This window comes from Tupaia chinensis, unplaced genomic scaffold (genome assembly GCF_000334495.1).
Source record: "Tupaia chinensis unplaced genomic scaffold, TupChi_1.0 Scaffold000581_1, whole genome shotgun sequence".
NCBI lineage: Eukaryota > Metazoa > Chordata > Mammalia > Scandentia > Tupaiidae > Tupaia > Tupaia belangeri.
Window position 1 is genome coordinate 993,907 of NW_006160097.1, and position 8,960 is coordinate 1,002,866.

An 8,960-nucleotide genomic window follows, 5' to 3' on the forward strand; every position below is an offset into this window, starting at 1 on the left:
GCTGAGTGAGGTAGAACTGAGAAAGTAATTCCTTTTCTCTTAGCCACAAAATGTATAAGATACATAGGAATAAATCCAACCAATGAAATCAAAGACCTTTACAAGGAAAACTACCAAAAATTTTTTAAAAGATATTGAAAAAGACACAAAAAAGTGGAAATACATCCCATGGTCTTGGATTGGAAGAATTAGTGCAATCAAAATGGCAGTTCTACCCAAATTAATCTACACATTTAATGCAATTCCAATCAAATTACCACATTCTTCACAGATCTAGAAAAGACAATCATAGAATTTGTCTGGAATTATTAAAGACCCTGTATTGGCAAAAGCAATTTTTGTTTAAGAAGAGTAGAGTCAGGACCAGCAGTTCACATAATGACTATGTCGCTGGACTCCCACGTAGTCAACCATGGTTTGCGTCCTAGACCCGGTGGCTTAAAACTCATGCTGGACGTGTGTGCGTGCGTGGGTGGATGGATTATGGGCTGGCCATTCCTCCATGGGGGTGGGGGGGGTGTGATTTCTAGCTTTCTGTCTCTCTGTCTATCTCGGTCTTTCTGGTGAGCACATGCGTCCTATAGTAAAAACTTCTCCAAAAACCTAAAAAAAAAGAAAACAAACAAACAAAAAAAAAAAAACAGAAGAGTAGAGTGGGCAACATCTCACTCCCTGACTCCAAAATGTATTATAAAGCTATGATAAGCAAAATATCGTGGTACTGGCACAATGGAATAGAACAGAGACCCCAGAAATAAACCCCAAAACATGCAGCCAACTGATTTTTGACAAATGATACCAGTCAATCCAGTGGAAAAGGAAAACCTTTTTAGCAAATGGTGCTGGAAAAAGTGGATATTCACCTGCAGAAAGATGAAATGGAACCCCCATCTTTTACTATAAACAAAAAACAACTCAAATGGATCAAGATCTAAACCTAAGACCTCAAACTGTAAAATTACTGGTGGAAAACACTGGGGGGAACTCTGGGAGAGAATGGGGTAGGCAAAGACTTCTTAAATAAGACTATAAAAGCACAGGCAATAATCCCAAAAATAGACAAGGGGGATTACACCAGTTAAGAAATTGTTGCACATGAAAAGACACAGTGATTAGTGTGAATCTACAACCCTTGGAATGGGAGAATATTTTTGTAAACTATGCCTCAGATAAGGGACTGATAACAAGAATACATAGGGAACTCAAGCAACTTACCCAGAAAACAATGATTACCCCAAATAAAGATGGGAAAATGAGCTGAACAAAAAACTCTCTAAGTAAGATATATGAACGGCGAAAAAGAATATGAAAAAAATGCTCAACATCCCTCATCATAAGGGAGATGCAGATTAAAATCACCATGGGATACCATCTAACCAATCTGAATGATAAAGATTAAAAATACAAAAAATAACAATAAGTGTTGGCAGGGTTGTGGTAAAAGGGGAACTCGCCTACACTGTTGGTGGGAATGTAACTTCATCCAGCCACTATGGAAAACAATATGGAGGTTCCTCAAAGACCTACAAATAGAACTACCATATGATCCAGCAACTCCACTCCTGAGAATCTACCCAAAGACAGTCAGGAAAGTGCTTGCACATGTATGCTTACTGCAGAATTATTCACGATTGCCAAGACATGGAACCAACCCGAATGTCCACAGACAGATGAATGGATTTAAAAAGTGTGACATATATATTCCATGGAATACTATTCAGACATCAAAACAAACAAACAAACAAAAAACAAAAAAAAAGACCCTGACATTTGATAGAAAGAAGACAAATATGAAAGATTTATTGCTGAGTGAAGCAAGTCAGGCTGTGAAAGAGTTTTGAACGCCTCCATGTAACATATGCTGACCTTCCGCACTCTATGGTAGAGACCAAAAGATTGGCGGACATAGAAGCATTGAAAACAGTTATGGACACTGAACCAGTGTGGAAGGAGGGTAGGAAAGGAGAACAGTGTAGGGGAGGAATTTAGATAGAAAAAATGGGGAGGGACACAAATAGTTTATTACCTGTCGTTGATAACATGTATAGCATTCTCAAGTGGACTGGTCAGAGATGTAGTTCATGTTGGATAAATTCTCTTTACAAGCTAAATGATGTATATGTGATTGGATATTTAAAATAATAATAACAATGAAGTATTTTAATCATATTATTTTCGAGGGCCATTTGTAGGATAGTTAATAAATACCTTCTTGGGACCAGCAGTTGACATAATGGCTATGTCGCTGGACTCCCACATAGTTGACCACAGTTCAAGTCCCAGACCCAGTGGCTTAGACTCACACCGGGCACGTGTGCATGCGTGCCCAAGGTCCTGAGAGGAGAATGGAGGAGACGGGATTGTGGTGTGATCATTTCCTCTGGGAGGTAATTTCTCACTTTCTGTGTCTCTCTGTCTCTCTCTGTCTTTCTGGTGAGTGCATGCGCCCTATAGCAAAAACCTCTCAAAATAAATAAGTAAATAAATAAATACCTTCTTAAATTGGTTATCGTGTTTCTAATAGAAACACCTGAGAGTGGGTGATTTTTTTTTTTAAAAAAGTTCATTTAGCTCACAATTCTAGCAACTAGAAAGTTCAAAGACATGGGACTGACATCTGACTGTACTCTGGTACTATCACAACATGGCCAGAAGTAGAGAAGACAAAGCAGATTCATAATAAGAGAGAGAGAGAGAGAGAGAGAAAAAATAATTCCCTTCTTCCTCTGTTCGTTCCTCCTATATTCCCAGCCAATTGGATGGTGACCACTCACGCAAAGGGCAAATCTTTCTAAGTCCACTGATTACATGTCAGTCTTGTCTGGCAACATACTCCCCCTACATTGAAGATGGGTCTTGCTATCTCAGTTCACTCCTTCTCACAGAGCAGGAACTCACTCCTAAGACAACATTAATCTGCTCATAAGGGTGGTGCCCATGATTCAAACATCATCCAATAGATTCCACTTCTTAAGTCTCACCGCCTCCCAATGCCATTACTTTAGGGACCAAATTCCAACAATGACCACTTGGAGGACAAGTTGTTATCTAAATCATTGCATTAACTTAAATACATTAACCAAATTGCATTTCATTTTATCTTGAAAGAAATGGGGACTGCAGTTAAGTGCTTTTGAAAAGACTGTCATCAACAGGGAATACTATATAAAAGTTAACATGAGGGTGACTTTTAGTGGGAAAGAAATGGAAACATTTCTAAGAATCTATTTGTGTAGCTTAGGGAAGACAATTAAGGACCTGATACAAGGTAGCAGTAGTGACTACATTTGAGAATATAATTATGAAAGCTATTCATAAAATTCAAGCTATAAGCTTGATAGCATGTGTGGAAAGGAAAAGGAGCAGATCTGAAGTAAAGATGTAGTTCAATTTTGCTCATTTGCATTTGATGCACCTCTGAGATATCTAACCAGATCCCTCTGTAGAAAAATATACAGCTTAGGGGAGAGGTCAGCGAAGGAAGTACAGATTCATATATTACAAATAACTAGATAATATTTGAAAGCACAGAGTTAAATATAAAAATTAAAGGTCAAGAAGATGAATTCCAAGAGACAACAGTTTATCAATGAAAATACACCAAAGACAAGACGAATTGTCAAATCTAATCATCTTTATTCAGGCAAATATATTTCAGTGATTAAGAACTTCACTGGTAAACATGCCTTATTTTCCATATTAAAGTTTTTCATAGTCAGCTATATTTTACTATTGTATCAACTTATATGAAGAATATAGCCAGTAAGCATTTGTTGCCCGAGTGAAGGACTTCTTTTTCACATATCCATTTTGGATTCAAAAGTGCCAAAGAAAGGTCTGAAGGGATATATTTACTAAATGGAGGTATTTGTGTGTCACTTCTGCAAACAGTTCTCATTGATCATTTCATGTACGTAACCCAACTGTTCACTCACTTTATCATGTGCTGAGATAATTTTTAAATACGCTAAAGATAAGTTCGTTCTTCATTTCCTATTAAAGTTTATCTTTGAGGTCAAGCAGTCCACGTGAATTGCCTCTGGAATGGGCTTAAATAGGGAAAACTAGAGAACAGAAAGCCAATGTGTTACCTTTTAAGTTTCTAAGTGGTCTTTTGAAATTAATGGGGAAAAGAAAAGAAAATAGCAGTTGAGAAAGGCAAAGACGTTTTAATCTTAAAAGCTACGCTTTGGCAAAAGCGCAGGGCTGGTGTTCCAAAACTTTAATTTTAGATGTCAAATGCTAATCTCTGAAGGAAGAAGGGTATAAAGTTTAGTACATAAGTAAAGAAATAGAAAAATCCTCGATGAAATATCTTGCTCACTTCCAGACTTTGATCAGGTTTGGGTTAGAAGGAGAAACTGGAAAAAGAGAGACCATCCCCGCAGGGGTGAATTCTTACTTTCTGTCCCTCTATTTCTCTGTCTCTCAAGCAAGCACACACACCCTATAGCAAAAATCTCTCTAAAAAAAAAAAAAAAATTTGCTAATTCTTCAGTCTAAACTGTTCCATGTATTTTTAAGGCTCTTTTCCTTCATTCTTCCGAGTTAGGACTGCTCAAATACTGTTACCATAAAGCCTTTACCAGAAAAACATATCTAAAAAGTAGACACAAATATGCACATTCATGCACTTCCAAACAGTCCTCATTCTAATTAGTCTGCTTTTTTTCCCCTCTATAATTCTCATTACTATCTGATATTGTATATATTTATGTTTATTATCTGTCTCCTGGCATTACAATGTAAGCTTTGAAAAGGGAAATTTTGTCTGATCTGCACAAAACTATATTCCTAATTCCTGTAATTGTTTGACACACAGGCAATTAATAAATATTTGACAAATGAAGAAATAACATTTTTAAGTGACAGCCAATGTGTTTTAATATTAGAATTTAATTGTACAAATTATTCTTCAAATAAGTTTCATATCAGCTGAAGCTAGTATTTTTCATTATACAATTTTTTATTGTTTTTGTTTTAATAGAATGTGACTTGCTGGAGAATAATCTTATATATTAATTTTCAATGCACCTGGAAATTGTCCATTTGCTTGTATCTGGGTTAATTGCACTATTTTTCTCATCAAACCTGGGTTATATAGTAATCATTGCATTTTAAAAAAAAAAATCATTCAAATTCAGGTTGCAAATAAGACATGTACAGGCTTAACTTTGTCACAACTGAAATGGAAAAGTTGATTACAAACTATTGGTTCTTAACCATTTAGTATCTTAATATTTCAAATGGAAATTTCTTAGCCCTCAACTACAGAAGCCCTTTCCTTGTATCAGAGAAGGCTATTCCTTGTTCATTTGTTTTCAGTATCTGTGTGTCCATCAGAGCACACAGTCTTGGATCCCACATGGCAGCACACCATTCGCACATCTGGAAATGGGCTTTCTCAGGCTCTACTGTCCTTGATTAAACTCTACTTAAATTGGACATTTATAAGCAGGGGAATTGCCCGCATAGTTTAGGAAGCTCTTAGTTGATTTTCTCAATATTCTCTAGACGACTGGCTGATGTATTTCCCTCCAGAAACAGAAGGTCTTGTGGGGTGGGGGGTGGTAGAGGGGGGCAGAAATAATAGGAGGTAGATAAGAGTGGGTCAGAGGAAGCAGACCCGGGGAATAAAAAGTGAACAACACATTTAATTGACACAAAAATGAAAAATTATCTGCTGATGATCATGCATATTGTCTTGTGGGGTGGGGGGTGGTAGAGGGGGGCAGAAATAATAGGAGGTAGATAAGAGTGGGTCAGAGGAAGCAGATCCAGGGAATAAAAAGTGAACAACACATTTAATTGACACAAAAATGAAAAATTATCTGCTGATGATCATGTATATTGTAATGTCTTTGACTCGACTTATATGCACTGTATTCATACTGGGGAAAACCATGCTATGCACTGTAAAGATGTACAGTGATTAAGTGGAAATTAGAATTTTTAAAAAAACAAACTATTAAAAAAAAAAAGACTGACACCATACCTCCCAAACTAATAGTTTAAAGAAATGGATTCTCTCAGTTTCCAAACCCTGTCATAAGTAGCAAAGATGTTAAAAAAAACAAACTATTAAAGAAAAAAAAGACTGACACCATACTTCCCAAACTAATAGTCTAAAGAAATGGATTCTCTCAGTTTCCAAGCCCTGTCATAAGTAGCAAAAATCAGAAGACATAAATTCTCTGATAAATTAGTATAGGAGGGGTGAATCTATAAGCGATTAGGCCCAAAGGAAATTTTCATAATGTTTTATTGTAAAATTCTTGTTTCTGATAAAATGAAAAATTCTTCTTAATTTGGACCAAATACATTGAGAGTCTTCCACTACAAATAACTACATCTTGTAATGAGCTAGAGAAGAAATACTGTTATTATACAACTAACACTTCTTATCCATCAGTTTTACATCTGCAGATTCAATAAATTTCAGGTTTAAAATTTTCTTTTTTATAAATTTTTTGGCTATAGCATGCATGCACTCGTCAGAGATAAGAGACAAAGAAAGGGAAAATGAGAAATCATCCCCACACACACACCCTGGAGGGGATGGCCACACCACAATCTCTTTTTCTTCATTCTCCTCTTGAGATTTTAGGCATGCACACACAGGCATCCAGCATGATTGTCAAGCCTCTGGGTCCGGGACTCAAACCACAGCTGGCCATGTGGGAGTCCAGTGCCTTAGTCACCATGCCATCTTTTGGGGTTATGGACAAAGTTCTATATGAAGAAATGTAATTCTTACTAAATTTTCAGTACCAATGCAAAATCATAAAAATGTAATGGAATCAGACCAAATTAAAGTAAGGATTTCCATTGAAAGTCATATCATTAAAGATTTACCTTCTTTACATATTATTTATTTTAAATTTATAATCATTAAGTGTTTGAAAAATAATTTTTAAATCATAAAGTCAACATAACATCATTTGACTTCTCTAAAATTTGACATTAGAAGCAATAAAAGAATCATTATTAAATTTTTAAAAGTCAGTTGTATCTATACAGATCACAAACATACTTTTTATGTTCATTATTTCCAAAATAATAAAGTATAACAAATATTTATATAGCATGCACATTACATGAGGTATTATAAGTAATCTAGAATGATTTTAGGTATACAGGAGGAGGTGCATAAGTTATATGCAACTACTACCCCATTTGAACTTGAACATCCAAGGATCTGAAGATGGGTTAGGGTTAATGGGCAAAGTACAGGGACAGACTAGAACTGACCCCAGGCAGATAGCGAGGGATGACTATACTTCTGGACAAATGTAAGGTAATGGAAACCTTCAATATTTTCCCACAACTCTAGTAATAAAAATGAAAAACAGAATAATCTGAGCTATAAATCCTAATGTGGAGTGAAAATATGAAACAAAATTAAAGGATCTTCTGAAGGCAATATCATACTAAGTCTGCTATTTGGAGACCAGGTCTTGGTCAGCAGTCACTATTACTTAATCAGCTACCTCTACATTAAACCCCTGACTCTTAAAGGATGCTAACGTAGTTAAGACTGGTAGTGCCTTTAATTTATATTAGAAACAAATGAAAATTCTGTCTTTAAGAAAAAAAATCCCCATTTAGAACCTCATGATTATTACAGAATAAGAGCAGACACAAAGAGTTCTATCACTATGCAAGATAACTAACTAGGATGAGAACAACCTACAGAAATAATAAGCCATATATTTAGAAAACCTAAGGTTCTCAAACATGTCACTGATCACTGTAGAATGTAACATAATTATGTAGGTTGAGTTTAAAGAATAAAAAGTTGGAATCATGAAAATGAACAAGTAATGGAGCACTTAAAAATATCAGAACCAATAAAAACATTTAGAATAAAAAATCTACCTTTGAAATAAACAACTTAATATATGATCATAAAATTTGTCTGGAATTATAAAAGACTCCATATTGCCAAGGCAATATTAGGCAAAAAGAATAAGGTAGGAGGCATTTCACTACCCAACTTCAAAACATATTACAAAATAGTGATAATCAAAACAGCATGGTACTGGCAGAAAAAATAGACATATGGACCAATGGAACTGTAGACATAAACCCCAAATTATATAACCAACTAATCTTTGACAAAGGGTATAAGACAATGCAGTGAAGAAAAGAAAGTCTTTCTAGGAAATGGTGTTTGAAGAACTGTATATCCACCTGCAAAAAAATGATACTAGACCTCTAACTCTGCCCATTAACAAGAATCGACTAAAAATGAATGAAAGATGTAAATGTAAAGCTTAAAACTATAAAACTACTTGTAAAAAAATTAGGAGAAACTCTTGAAGACAATGGAGTAGGCAAAGATTTCTTAAGACTCCTAAAGCACAGGCAATTATCCCCCAAATAAACTATAGGGAATACATCAAGCTAAAAAGCCTTCCTCAAAGCAAAGGAAACATTAGAGTGAAAAGACAATCCTCAGAATAAGAGAAAATATTTTCAGATTATTCCATAAAACATAGTATATAGGGAAGTCAAACAGCTTACCCACTAAAAAACATTAATAATCCTGTAAAGAATAGACAACTCCAAGAAAGACTTATGAATGGTCAAAAGGCATGTGAGAAAATATTCAACATCTCCTGTCAAAAAGGAAATAAAAGTTAAAACAACAATCACACCATTTTACCACACTTAGAATGGTGAGGATCACAAAAATAAAGAACAAGTTCTGCCACAACTGAAATGGGAACTTTACTTTTTAAAAAAAAAAAGAGAGAGAGAAAGTGAGAAAGCAAGCCACCAAGTCTGGGACTCAAACCATGGTTGACAGTTGACCAGGTGGGAGTGTCCACCACCTTAACTCTACTTGCTGGCCCCAATAAGAACCTCCTTCCATTGTTTATGGGAATGTAAATTAATACACCCTCTGTGAGAAACAATATGGAGGTTCCTCAAAAACCTACAAATAGAACTACCAC